The sequence below is a fragment of the Mesoplodon bidens genome, assembly GCF_964165515.1.
Source record: "Mesoplodon bidens genome assembly, chromosome: 8".
In the NCBI taxonomy this organism is placed as follows: domain Eukaryota; kingdom Metazoa; phylum Chordata; class Mammalia; order Artiodactyla; family Ziphiidae; genus Mesoplodon; species Mesoplodon bidens.
In genome coordinates, this window is record NC_138165.1 from 25517992 (window position 1) to 25531517 (window position 13526).

The 13526-nt window shown below is 44.8% G+C and overlaps 1 long non-coding RNA gene across 1 annotated transcript in view; it reads left to right on the top strand.

Moving 5' to 3' along the window:
• The first annotated feature begins 470 nt into the window (after window positions 1-470).
• Window positions 471-13526, top strand: part of LOC308621522 — a 54292-nt gene continuing 41236 nt past the window's right edge. The window contains exon 1 of the long non-coding RNA XR_014016477.1: window positions 471-550. This is a non-coding gene — a long non-coding RNA (uncharacterized lncRNA). The remainder of the gene's footprint in view (window positions 551-13526) is intronic.

Below are 13526 nucleotides of genomic sequence, written 5' to 3' on the forward strand. Positions count from 1 at the left end.
CTGGGGTATGCTTGATTTGGGGGAGTGTTTATTTCTGGTCCACACATCTTGAGATAGGATGTGTAAATGGGCCTGCATTTTATAAAGGTGCCTGAAGACTGTGAGGGGGTTTGTGGTCCCTGCAGAAAAGGTATTATTATAAAGCAGCAGAAGAAAAATGGAAAATACAAAAACCCAAAGAAAATTCCCCCAACAGCACAACAAAAAGATTTTCTGTAGCCACGGAGAGCCCTTCAGTACCCAAATCCCACCTGAACAGCGGTGTTCATTCACATGCCTCATGAACAGCTGAGTGCAGAGCCGGCTCTGGATAAAATAGTGATGTAGGTCTCTGGTTTGTCTTTGGCTTGTTTAACCTCCGAGGTCAGCACTATCCTCCTCCCAACCCCGCCCCCCTCAGGAGCTTCACTTCTACTCTTTTTGCATTTTAGGCACTGAGCATCCCTTTTGCTCTTTTAATCCTCATGTAGGTAGCAAAGCCTGCCCTCCAGGACCCAGGAGCACAGAACCCAGAGCCGTTGCTGCTAAGCCCAGAGACGCAGCAGAATCTGTAAGAATTTCAACAGACGCTGTAAGGTCACCTAATCAGCTGTGTACTTTGCTCATTTAGGCTATAATTTCACATACGCCCTTTCAGCTCACATAAAGCAAGAGAAATGATGGCTGGAGGTTGGACATGTAGGGACTGAGGCCATGAAGAGGGACGCAGAGATGAAACTTTGTGTGTTCTTGCTTGCTCATCTTTCTTAAAAATTGATTTCACAAAGAGTTTCTTCATTTTAATCTTATAGAACCAACACTTGGCTTTGTTGATCATCTCTATTTTTTTGTGTTTGTTTTCCATTTCATTCATTTCTGCACTTATATTTTTATCAACTTTTTTTTTTCGAATGTCCTAAATTGGATGCTTAGCTCATTAATTTTTGGTTTTTAAATGATCTAACATAAGCATTTAAGGATATACATCTCTCTGTACTATTTTTGCTACATCCACAAGGTTTGATAGGTAGTGTTTTCGTTATCATTAATTTCTGAGTATGTCTGAATTTCCATGACTTTTTTCTTGAGTTATTAGAAATTTGTTCTTAAAAGTTTCAAATATGTAGGTCCCCCCAGGCCCCCACTATCTTTTTGTGATTGACTTCTGATCCCTCAGTATTGAATTGTTTTGTGGTCAGAGGGCAGGTTCTATTTGACATGGATATTTTGAAATTTGCGGAGACTTGCTTGTTGGCCTAGAATTGTGGTCAGTTTTTTTTTTTTTTTTTTTCAGTATGTGGGCCTCTCACTGTTGTGGCCTCTCCCGTTGCGGAGCACAGGCTCTGGACGCGCAGGCCCAGCAGCCATGGCTCACAGGCCCAGCCGCTCCACGGCATGTGGGATCTTCCCGTACCGGGGCACGAACCCGTGTCCCCTGCATCAGCAGGTGGACTCCCAACCACTGCACCACCAGGGAAGCCTGTGTGGTCATTTTTTTTTTTTTTTTTTTTTTTTTGCGGTACACGGGCCTCTCACTGTTGTGGCCTCTCCAGTTGCGGAGCACAGGCTCCGGACACGCAGGCTCAGCGGCCATGGCTCACGGGCCCAGCCGCTCCGCGGCATGTGGGATCTTCCCGGACGGGGGCATGAACCCGCGTCCCCTGCATCGGCAGGCGGACTCTCAACCACTGCGCCACCAGGGAAGCCCCATGGTCAGTTTTTATCAATGTCCCATGCAGATACTTGGAAAGAATGTACATTCTTTACTTGTTGGATCCAGGCTTCTATTTGCATCCAGTGAACTAAACCTAAAAATGATGTTGTTCAGATCAGCTATGTCTGTGCTGGCTTTTCTTCCTTTGCCCCTCCAGATGTTCTTTCTAAGTTTCCTCACCCTGCTTTGTGCTGCAGGAGGCTGACTGTATGCACTAAATCAAGGACTCCCTACTCCTGGCTTCCTTGGCTCAGCCAATGGGGATGTGGGTAGGAGATTGGAAAGAGGTAGAGAGAAAGGTCAGAATATTAACTCATCCAGCTCCCTCCTTCTTGGGCATTTCAGCAAAGACTGCAGTCCTCTGAAGAAGGCCACCGAGCTTGTCAGGCACCATCTCCTTCAGCTACAGCTCTCACTGGTGTTGGTGACCGAGTCCTTTAGGCCTAGGTGGGGTAAGCTGCCCCTGTTGCTAGCCCTGGAAGTGCTTCTGCATCCATCCCTGGTTGGGGTCCCTTAACCTCACCCATACCTTGTGAATATTTAATTAAACTCTCTCTCTTCACCTCATCTGAGTGTGGCATCACTTTTCTGCTAAGATTTGACTGATAGAATCTCTGGGCTCATTTTTGCTGTGTGACTTAACAATAACTGAGAGAGGTAGGATGAGACCTTCCATTATGACAGTGGACTTGCTAAGTTCTATGCTTTATATATTTGGGGGGGGCTATTTTTTAAAGTGTATACACATTTAGATTTGTTCTATCTTCCTGGTGAAGTAAATCTTTTATCATGATATAGTGGCCTTCTCTATACTTTTTGGTCAGGATTCTTTACATTTTTAAGAATTATTGAGAACCCCAGAGATTTATGTTTATATGGGTTATATCTATCCATATTTACCATGTTAGAAACTAAAAAAAGATTATTTATTAATTCATTAAAAATAACAGTAATAAACTCATTACATGTGAACATAACATTTTAAAAATTAAAAAGTTCTGTTTTCTGAAACAAAAAAATTAGCGAGAAGAGTGGCATTGCTTTACATCTTTGTAAATCTCTTTAAATTCTGGTTTATTCAAAGAGAACTGAATTCTCCTTTCTGTTTCTGCCTCTAATCTGTTGGGATATGTTGTTTTGTTTGAAGTTGAAGTATATGAAAAAAAAAATCCCGCTTTACATAGATATGTAGTTGGAAAAGGAAGCAGCATTGTCACAGCCTTTTCAGACAATCATGGACATTCATCTCTGATACCTACTCTAAAACTCAACAAGGGGTGGTTCCTTACAGGTTAGTTATAATATGAAATCTGAAAACAGGTCAATGAACTTTTCATATTCTGTTAAAACTCATTGATCTGTCTGGTACTTTGAATGGATCTCTTGCCCATGCATGATGTTGTGTTGTTTTTCATTGGTTGGTTGGGAAATATTGGCCCACTGAGCTACGCACGTCTTCTAAATGTTGACACATTCTGTTATATAGTATAAAAAACTCCCCACATTTGTGCCATGCATTGAACATAAGGAACTAATTCTAGCTTCCACTCTGCTTTCAATTCACTGTCCTTAGTTTTCTCATGTGTAAAATGAGGGCGATGAATATGCTTTTCTCCCAGGGTGTCTTGGAGGAAGAAATGAAGTCATGGCAGTGAGGGCATCCTGTGAGTGCTCAGAGGCAATGGAAACAGCTGGAAGGATGGAAAGATTAGAAAATTGTGTCCTTATTGTCTTTTCTCAAAAACGTCTCGTTGGTAACATTTTAATAGAGTAAATGCAATGATTATATTATCATTAATATTCTTCTGTTCATAAAGTAATTGATACAATATTCACTTTTTGCCATGGGGAATCAGCAAAGTAATTCACTTTCTTATTTATTTATTTATTTTTATTTAATAAATTTTATTTATTTATTTATTTGGCTGTCTTGTGTCTTGTTTGCTGCAAGTGGGCTTTCTCTAGTTGCCGAGAGTAGGCTTCTCACCGCGGTGGCTTCTCTTGTTGCAGAGCATGGGCCCTAGGTGTGTGGGCTTCGGTAGTTGTGGCTCGCGGGCTCTAGAGCGCAGGCTCAGTAGTTGTGGCACACGGGCTTAGTTGCTCCGCGGCATGTGGGATCTTCCCGGACCAGGGCACGAACCTGTGTCCCCTGCATTGGCAGGCGGATTCTTAACCACGGTGCCACCAGGGAAACCCAGTAATTCACTTTCTGAGTGAACAAAGGAACACACTTGGCTCATTGATGTCTTTAGTTTTCTTCAATTAGCCTTTTCTGAGAAAGTCTACTTTCACTAATCAGGTTGACCTTTTCATTGTATGAATAAGGTAGCTGAGAATCTAAGAAGTTTGGTAACTTGCCCAGGGACCTATATCATGTGAAAGGCAGAGTTAAGTCAACGCCTTCATTTTCTGATACCACTGTTTGCTTCATTATATTGTCTCTCAAAGTTCCATTGGTGGCATTCTGAGTATCTTCAGAGGGAGGAAGAGAATGCATGTGTCTTATTTTTATTTTTTGATTTCCAAGTTTCTAAAATCCTATCATCTGTTCCACTGGTTCTTTCTGAATTCATGGCAACCTTTTGAATACTTGAATTTTTTGCCAGCACCCTTGAAAGTCAAAGAAAAAAAATAGAAAATTGAAAAATGTTTTAAACAGTTATCACATTATTTATTTGCCGACTCTTTTAGCACCAAATGCTGTTTGCATAGAGTTGTTAACTGGCTGGGCTACACTGTCTTGTAAATTCATAGGGACAAAGGCCTAGTGAGTTGCACTGAACGTGGGATATCTCTTCCAGGCTGGCTTGACATTACCCTATACCTGTTTCCTTCTACTGGCAGGAACTTGTACCAGACCCCAGGCTGCATACTGTGACCCATTCAGCTCAAGATTTTATCTGGTAGGCATTGCCTGTATGTGTTCTCATTTACAGCAAAAATACAGTTTACACTTTGATCGAACTTTGATGGCACCCCTGGCAGGGTTCAAGGTTCACCGGGGTACCACGCACACAGAGGAGAACAAGTGCAATGCAAGCGGTTGCCATAGTGAAAGCCCTAAGGATGTCAGGCCCTGCCCCACTGCCTCTGCCTCCCTCAACTCCTTTCCTAGGGATCATCATGAACTCCTTATACAATCGGTCCTACCCTGCCAGGAAGTATAGCGAAGGTTCAGTATTACCCCTCCTTCACTCCTTTGCTTATTCAGTGGGGCTTACGATGGATTTTCTCTCTCCTTGTCCCAACAGATACAATCAATTAGTCTCATTTGTTCTTAAGGCACATTTACTATCAGTCAACCCCTTGGCCCAAAGAAAGAATAGTCTGGTGTCCAAGTTGCTCTTGGATTATCTTCTCCTGCAACCCTCCAGCCTGCCTCCTTATCCCTCACCCCTTTCTATGACTCTGTTGGCCTCTTCTGAGCCCTCATGTGGTATTTAAGGGCCTGATTTCTGACTTAATTTTGCTATTGCTCCTCTTTAGGGTTGGAATCTTACCTTGAGAGTAGGATGGGACAAGAGCATGGGGCTGGGTGGGGTAGGGGGAGTGGAATTGAGAATTTATCCTCACGTGTTGATTTATTTATAGAGAAGATGTTGAAACCCATATTCCAGCCCCAATGAAATATTCTCTAGAATCATTCCCAGAAAACACACACACATAGACACACACACGTTGAGTTGTGCCCAAGGGGCAAACTCTTTAAAGGTATAAAGGATACAACTTGGGGCAAAAAAACACATTCTAAACTTTAGCCCGAAGACTGGACCCAAAATGAACATCCCTTCCCCCTAAAAGAGTAAACAAAAAAAGTCCCCCCAAAACATCAAATCAACAAAACAGGCTCACAAACAACTGGCAGGTTCATAGACTCATTTTTGCAGCTAATGATACAAATACCAACCAAATCTGACTGAATCTTGAGCCATTCATTTGGATGCAGAAAATTCTCTACAGCGTGAGAGAAACTGACGATAAAAGAGCCACCAAATTATTTGAAGAGAAAATGAGCGAAACGCCCAACCAACCAAACAAAAAAATATGGAAAAGAAATGGCTGAATACACTGAGTTATGTAAGAGTCGGAGAAAGAATTCATAGGGTTTCTGGAAACACAATTTCATCAAGAGCTGAAGGAAAATGAAAAGGAAGACAGCAGGCGTAATTGCCATGAGCAATCGTTTCCTGCTGAGACAGAAGAGTTTTACCATCAGCTCTGTGAGAATACATCCAGGCAAATACAGAAAACATGGAAATAAATACTTCTCATAAAATCAGGATGGGAGGACAAAAGGGTACCCAGAGACATTCCATGTGTAGCAGAAAAGAGAGTGGGCAAAGGCCAGATAAGGTGATAATAGAAAAAGAGAAGTGAGACAATTACATCTCTGTGGGCATCATTAGGGTGAATGAAGGAAAGCAGGCAAATGGAAGACGCTTAAAATGTAACAGAGCAAAGCATCTGGAACGCCACAGGTCAAATCCTGTTAGAGCAAACGGTGTCACAAAGAAAATCCCTTTACAACAAAAGCGGGGGGAGTGTAAGCTTGGGAGGGAAAGGGGCAGCTAGAAGTCAGGAGAATTGGGTCGGGATTCTGGTGCTTTCCCTGCCTGGCCCCGTTTCTGTGGGTCCACTTGCTAACCTTTCTGGTCTGTAACATCAAGGACTTAGCCCCGAGGAGCGATCTGTAACCTTTTGGCAACCTGACCCCTTGAAGAATCTGATGAAATGTATGTCTTCTTCCGAGACAGGTTTACATGGGCTTATACTAGATATTTCATACCATTTCCAGAGGGTCATGTATATTTTGAAAGGAGACACTGGACTTTAAGTTTAGTATTGTAACCTTGACTGGTCTCTTATAGCTCTTCCAGCTTGGAAAACCTATGTTCTATGATTTCCAGGTGGCTAAGGGTCTGCTATTTGGAATAGTATTTAACTTAGCACAAGTCCAGCACGAGGCAGGTAGTTGGAGCTTGTGTAAAGAGTCCTACTATTCAGTGTGAAATGCAGATGAGGAAGGCACTGCGGGGGTTATTAAGTTGGCTTACAATGCTTCGTCCTTTCTTCCTTAGCAGCACCGGATTTTCTAACCCACTATTTCAGCGACATTTAACCTCAGGGCGTGTCTTGGCTCAATCCTTTGTATTTTGATTTTCTCCTGTTCTTTGCCTTGCCCCATCCTCTCGCTTTCCTTTCTCTGAACTTCTCTCCTCATCCTCCTTTCTTTGACTTTTTTTATGAAGGGATGTAGTGATTAAAGCTAGTGCCTGGAAGGTGGACTTTAGAAAGAACTTTCCATGTGCCAGGGGTGGTGCGCGTCAGAGAGAACTGTAAAGAAATGAGACAATCTCTGCTCTCAAGGAATTTTTTTTATAAAGTTATTTATTTTATTTATTTATTTTTGGCTGCGTTGGGTCTTCGTTGCTGTGCGCGGGCTTTCTCTAGTTGCGGCGAGCGGGGGCTACTCTTCGCTGCGGTGCGTGGGCTTCTCACTGCGGTGGCTTCTCTTGTTGCGGAGCATGGACTCTAGGCACGCGGGCTTCAGTAGTTGTGGCACGTGGGCTCAGTAGTTGTGGCTCGTGGGCTCTAGAGCGCAGGCTCAGTAGTTGTGGTGCACGGGCTTGGTTGCTCTGCGGCATGTGGGATCTTCCTGGCTCAAACCCATGTCCCCTGCATTGGCAGGTGGATTCTTAACCACTGCGCCACCAGGGAAGTCCCAAGGAATTTTTTAATGTAGTTGGGAAGATATGAAGACACGAAAAGTGGAATAGTCATAAAGTGTGAGATTATAAGAGAGAAAATGACAGTGTAAGAAGTGTCTTCAAAAAGTATGCCTGTCATGTGGAGGAACCTCATGGGTCATTCATGCTATAGGTTTAAAGGAAGGTGAGTCAGTGGGGCTGGGAAGGCTTCATGGAAGAGGTCCATCTTGGTGTTGGGCAGGGGCCAGGCCTGGAAGGTTATGTATGGTTAGGGTGGTTGGGAAAGTTCAGTGGAGAAGGAGGTGAGAGCTATAACAAAATACCACAGGCTGCGTGGTTTATAAACAACACAAATTTCTTTCTCACAGTTCTAGAGTCTGGAAAGTCCAAGATAGAGGTGCTGGCAGATTCAGTGTCTGGTGAGAGCCAGCTTCCTGGATCATAGACCACTGTGTCCTCATGTAGTGGAAGGGGTGAGGGAGCTCTCTGGGGTCTTTTTCACAAGACCCTGTAGTGATAGGTATCCCTCGGTAACCACGGGGGATTGGTTCCAGGAGTCCCCTCTGATATGAAAATGTGCAGATGCTCAAGTCCCTGACATAAAAATAGCACAGTACAGTTGGGCCTCTGTATCCCTGTTCTTGAGAGCTCCACCCTTCTGACCTAATCACCGCCCGAAGGCCCCTTCTCCAAATATCATCCCATTGGGGATTAGGTGTCAGCATATGAATTTTAAAGGGACACAGACATTTAGACTAGAGCATTCTTATTCAAATTCATCTTGGTTCTGTCTTTTCCAGGGCCCTGGCTGGAAGCACTGCCTCCCAGTCTGTAACTCAAATTACAGTTTAGAAGACAGTGAACATGGCAGGCCACATAAACTGGAGCCAACCTTTGGAGTGAGGAAAAGAGCACTTTTCTGCATCTACTAGGAAATGAAAGAAAAACTGGAGTGCCTACTTTAAAAAAAAAACCCATTCATTCATTCATTCAGTATTCATTTAGCACCTACTATGTGTCAGGCGCTGTGCTACACTGTGGGGACACAGCAGTAAACAAGACAGAGGTGGCTTGACCTCTTGGAGCTTAGTGAAGGAAAGCCAGACACCAGCTTATGCTCTATATGCAGAGGATGGCTGACTGCAGCACTGTTGCTCTTCCTGATTTCAGGTCAACTGAGAAGTCTGATACAACCCACCTGTATTCTATCAAGAGCTGTTCCATTATTCAGTTGGTGGTTGGTTGGTGGGGGCCATCGTGAGCAGCCACTGATCCAGGAGCAGAAGCTCTGATTCTGGAAAATGACAAACATACTGAGAGAACATATAGATCAAAACAGTAAGTGGAATTTCAGCATCCAGTTCCAGATTAATGAAGCTAGCAGTTTGGCAAGAATACAACATAGAAATCCTCCCGAGGGTTGGGAGAGGTACATTGTAGCGATTGGTGGTTTTACCAAGAATACAAATAGCAGGTAGGAACAAGCAGGGCTTTTGAAAAAATGCCTAAAACTAGGCAGCCCAACAAGAGATAAATAAAATACACAGTAAAGAGGCAAAATAATAAAATACTGTAATTTGGCCTCCCAGCATGAAGAAGGGAAGCTGAGAGTAGAAGAATGGATTAGAATTCATGAGTCATTTGTTTGGTTTTGAACTGAGGGAGCTCTGGCTGATGGGAGAGCTGGTCTTTCTTCCTTCCAACGCCGGGATCTCCGCTGAGTGGACCTGCTATCTCGAACTTTCTCCTATGAGGCTAACCATTTTTTAAGCAACAACTTTGGGCCCGGCACTGTGCTGGGTGTTCATGTGTATTCTCATCTTCACAAAGTCCTGCAACAAATAGATGCAACTTCATCTTCACAAAATCCTGCAACAAATAAAGTCCTGCAATAAATAGTCCTGCAATAAATAGTCCTGCAACAAATAGAGCTCCCCGGGGCTTCCCTGGTGGCGCAGTGGTTGAGAGTCTGCCTGCCGATGCAGGGGACGCAGGTTCGTGCCCCGGTCCGGGAAGATCCCACATGCCGCGGAGCGGCTGGGCCCGTGAGCCATGGCCGCTGGGCCTGCGCGTCCGGAGCCTGTGCTCCGCAACGGGAGGGGCCACACAGTGAGAGGCCTGCGTACCTCAAAAAAAAAAAAAAAAGGTGAGCTCCCCGAAGGCTTACAGTCTAGAAACATCCCTTCCCTTGGATAAAAGGCAGGGACATCCTTTTAATTACCTACTTCTGGGGCCACCTTAAATCAGGGTATGCTGAGGACGTGAATTAAGAAACAGGTTGATTCTTGCAGTGCCAGAGAGTAGGAAAGTCCTTAAAGCCAAACCAAACCAATCCCGCATTGACTGGGGGCATGTCAAAGGGAGACTGGAACCCACTGAAAGAGCTTCAACGGCCGAAGCTGGAAGATTTTGAGTGATAAAATAGTGTTGGATTATAACCCAAAGTATAAATAAATGTCCAAGAGTCCATACTGATATAAATAAAGGATTGGGTAAATAAACAAAAAGAGGGAAAGACACAAATGTCCTCTGCAGAAGAATTCCAAATAATTTATGTGGATTCTTCACCCTGACGGAGGCAGTTTAACTCTCCGCTCGTAACTGTGGGCTGTGCACAGTGACTGCTTTCCAAAGAGCACAGTGTGGAAAGGGGAGCAGAAGGAGTAACTTTATAGTGGAGAAATCTGACAGATATCACCTCAGCCAGATAATCAAGGTCAACATCAACAGTGATAAGTCATGTTGCTAGTATGCACTCTTGATACCATTGTGATGAAAACAGCACTTTACCTCTGGTCTTTCTCCCAGACCCCCATAATCCCAATAGAAGGGCATTCTGCAAAATAACTGCCAAAAACTCCTCAAAACTGTGCAAGTTGTCAAAGACAAAGAAAGTCTGAAAAACTGTCAAAGCCAAGAGGAACCTAAGGAGAGCTGATGGATGACTAAACATAATGTGGGCTCCCGGATGGAATCCTGGAACAGGAAAAGGACATTTGGTTAAAACTAAGGAAATCTGAATAAAATATGGACTTTAGTTTAAAATAATGTATCAACACTGGTTCATTAATTGTAATGAATGTATCATGTTAATGTAAGATGTTAATAATAGGGAAAACTAGGTATAGGGTATATGGGAACTATCTATAACTCTTTTCATATTTAATGTAAATCTGAAACTATTCTCAAAAATAGAGTCTATTTTAAAAACAGGTTAAGGGCTTCCCTGGTGGCACGGTGGTTGAGAGTCTGCCTGCCAATGCAGGGGACGCGGGATCGTGCCCCGGTCCGGGAGGATCCCACATGCCGCGGAGCGGCTGGGCCCGTGAGCCATGGCCGCTGAGCCTGCGCATCCGGAGCCTGTGCTCCACAGCGGGAGAGGCCACAACAGTGAGAGGCCTGCGTACTGTAAAAAAAAAAAAAAAAAGAAAGAAAAAAAACCAAGTTAAATTTTATTATCAAAAAAAATTTTTTTTATTGGAGTACAGTTGCTTTACAATGCTGTTTTAGTATCAAGATATTTTGAGCATGAATTTACAATGCCTAATGTGGACAGGCAATATTGCCTCTGTGATGTTGTTTATCACAACTCCAGTCTTGCTCCTAACCTTGAACTCACACCAAGGGCTGACTGGGCTGCCCTCCTGGCCTTTGGAAAGATTTGGTGAAGGCTTCCTTAGGAAGCCAGTGGGCACAGGAAAGGAAGCCTCGTTCCTTCTTTATCCCTGGGACCCTTGCATCTGAGTGGCATGTGCTGTATGTAGAGAACAGTTTAGGGCCTTGAAGCTGAATTGGCTGGGACAGGGCTGGGCTGGTGGGAGCAGCCCCAGAAGCCAGGCCAGTTTCCTGCCTTTCTCCCCACCACACTCACTGACTCACTTTTTTTTCTTAATTATTTTTTGCGGAACGCGGGCCTCTCACTGTTGTGGCCTCTCCCGTTGCGGAGCGCAGGCTCAGCGGCCATGGCTCGTGGACCCAGCCGCTCCGCGGCATGTGGGATCTTCCCGGACTGGGGCACGAACCTGTGTCCCTCGCATCGGCAGGTGGACTCTCAACCACTGCGCCACCAGGGAAGCCCTCACTGACTCACTTTTTTTGCCTACACAGCCCCTTCCCAGAATGCCCTCGTACAATTTTGTCAACCCCAATCCTGTCTTTTGTTCTTCCTTCTATTCACTTAAACACCTCTTCCTTGAACACTAATTATGTGCCTTGCAGTGTGCTAGGTGCTGGGTCTCTATAACACTTATATTCCAGTAGGAAAGACAGATGTTTAAGGTAAACTGATGCATGATTACAAATCATAAGCACCTTGAAGGAAACAGAGCGCTAAAATAGACCATAAGGAGAGGGGTCCTAATTTAGATGGGGTGGTCAGCAGAGGCCTTGCTGAAGGGAGGACATTTCAGCTGAGGCCTGAAGGATGACAAAAAGAGGTCATGTGCAGTTCTTGTAGAGGGAACAGCATGTGTGAGGGCTCAGAGGCAAGAAGGAGTTTTGCATGTTTGAGGCACTGAAAGATTTCCAGAGCGGCTGAATGTGATGACGGAGGGAGAGGGGCACGGGATAAGACTGTGGAAATAAATTCAGCCGGTACTTGATGGCTAACAAACACCTCACGCTTAACCCGCCTGCACAGACCTGTTAGTTCTTTCCCCCAGGGGTGGCCCATCTTGGTAAGGGGCACCACCATCCACACATCAAGGGGTTACCTTGCTTCTTCTCTTTCTCTCGTCTCCACATCTCCTTTGGTCGTTCCTGTTGGCTCCACTCCAGAATACGTCCTTCTCACCATCTCCATTGCCATGGCCATCCATGGCCCAAGCCACTATCTAATCTCAGACCTTCTCTCCTGCCTTTTCCCATTAGGCTCCGGCTTGCTTCTGGCTTTGAATGTGCTGAACTGGTTTCCACATCAGGCGTTTGCAGTTCTTCCCCTGATCGTTCCACGGCTGACCCTGCCTCATGACTCAGGTCTTACCTCAGTTCTCACCTCCTCTGAGAAGGCTTCTCCCTCACGTCTCCAGCCCCAGTTATTTTCTGCTACATTAGCCTGTTATACCCCTTATGGTGCTTGTCAGAAATGGACGTTACCTGACCTCTTTACCAGTCTATTGTCTGCCTTTCACATGAGAATGTTAGTTGCTTGAGGGCAGACGTTGTCTGGTTTGGCACCCAGGACCTGCTGTCACCCCTCTCTCAAGTCTCAACAAACAGCCAGCCCAGGTGGGCTGGGGCTTCGAGGAGGGCCAGCTCCTCCCACTAGCGACAGGCCGGAGGCTGAAGACCCCGATGGCCATGACGGTTGCTGTAAACTTGGACAACTTATTCCTTACGCCTCAGTTTTCTCCTCTGGAAAGCGACGAGTTTGAACTTGATGACTTCCAAGCGCAAAGATTCTATAACTGATTATTGCTCGTGAACATCAGCTGGGAAAGAGATTTGGCAGAGGGGCTTCTTAAACTACTAACCCTCCCTAAATGGAGTTGCTTTTTGTTTGTTTATGCCTGTGATTGGTGTAAAAGGAAAAGCACAGACGAGCATTCACTCCTCTTGGCTAAATAAAGGCTTTCCCAGTGAGCCCATTCCTCTGGAAAACTCCAAAATTGGAAGGTTCTGATTTGAGTTCTTGCCCAAAGACCTGCCTATGGACTATATGCGTCTCTTCTAAAATCAGGTTTTTCTTCAATTGAGAAAAATTTTCACATTTTATAATATTTGCCCCCAGTGTTTCCAGTTGTCTTAATGGTAAGTAATGTTATCACTTATATTTTATTCTACCAGAACTCAGATTAAAGGAAATATAAACTATAGTTTATATTTTAAGCAGCAAACTCAAGTTCAAACCTCACTGTCTTTGGTTCTTTGACCCCTCCCAGAGAGAAAACTATGGTTTATGTGTTCTGTTGAATATTTGCAGTCATACCTTTTCCCCAAATACAATTAAGATTTTTTTTTTTCTTTGCAGTACGCGGGCCTCTCACTGTTGTGGCCTCTCCTGTTGCGGAGCACAGGCTCCGGACGCGCAGGCTCAGCGGTGATGGCTCACGGGCCCAGCCGCTCCGCGGCATGTGGGATCCTCCGGGACCGGGGCACGAACCCGTGTCCCCTGCATCAGCAGGCCC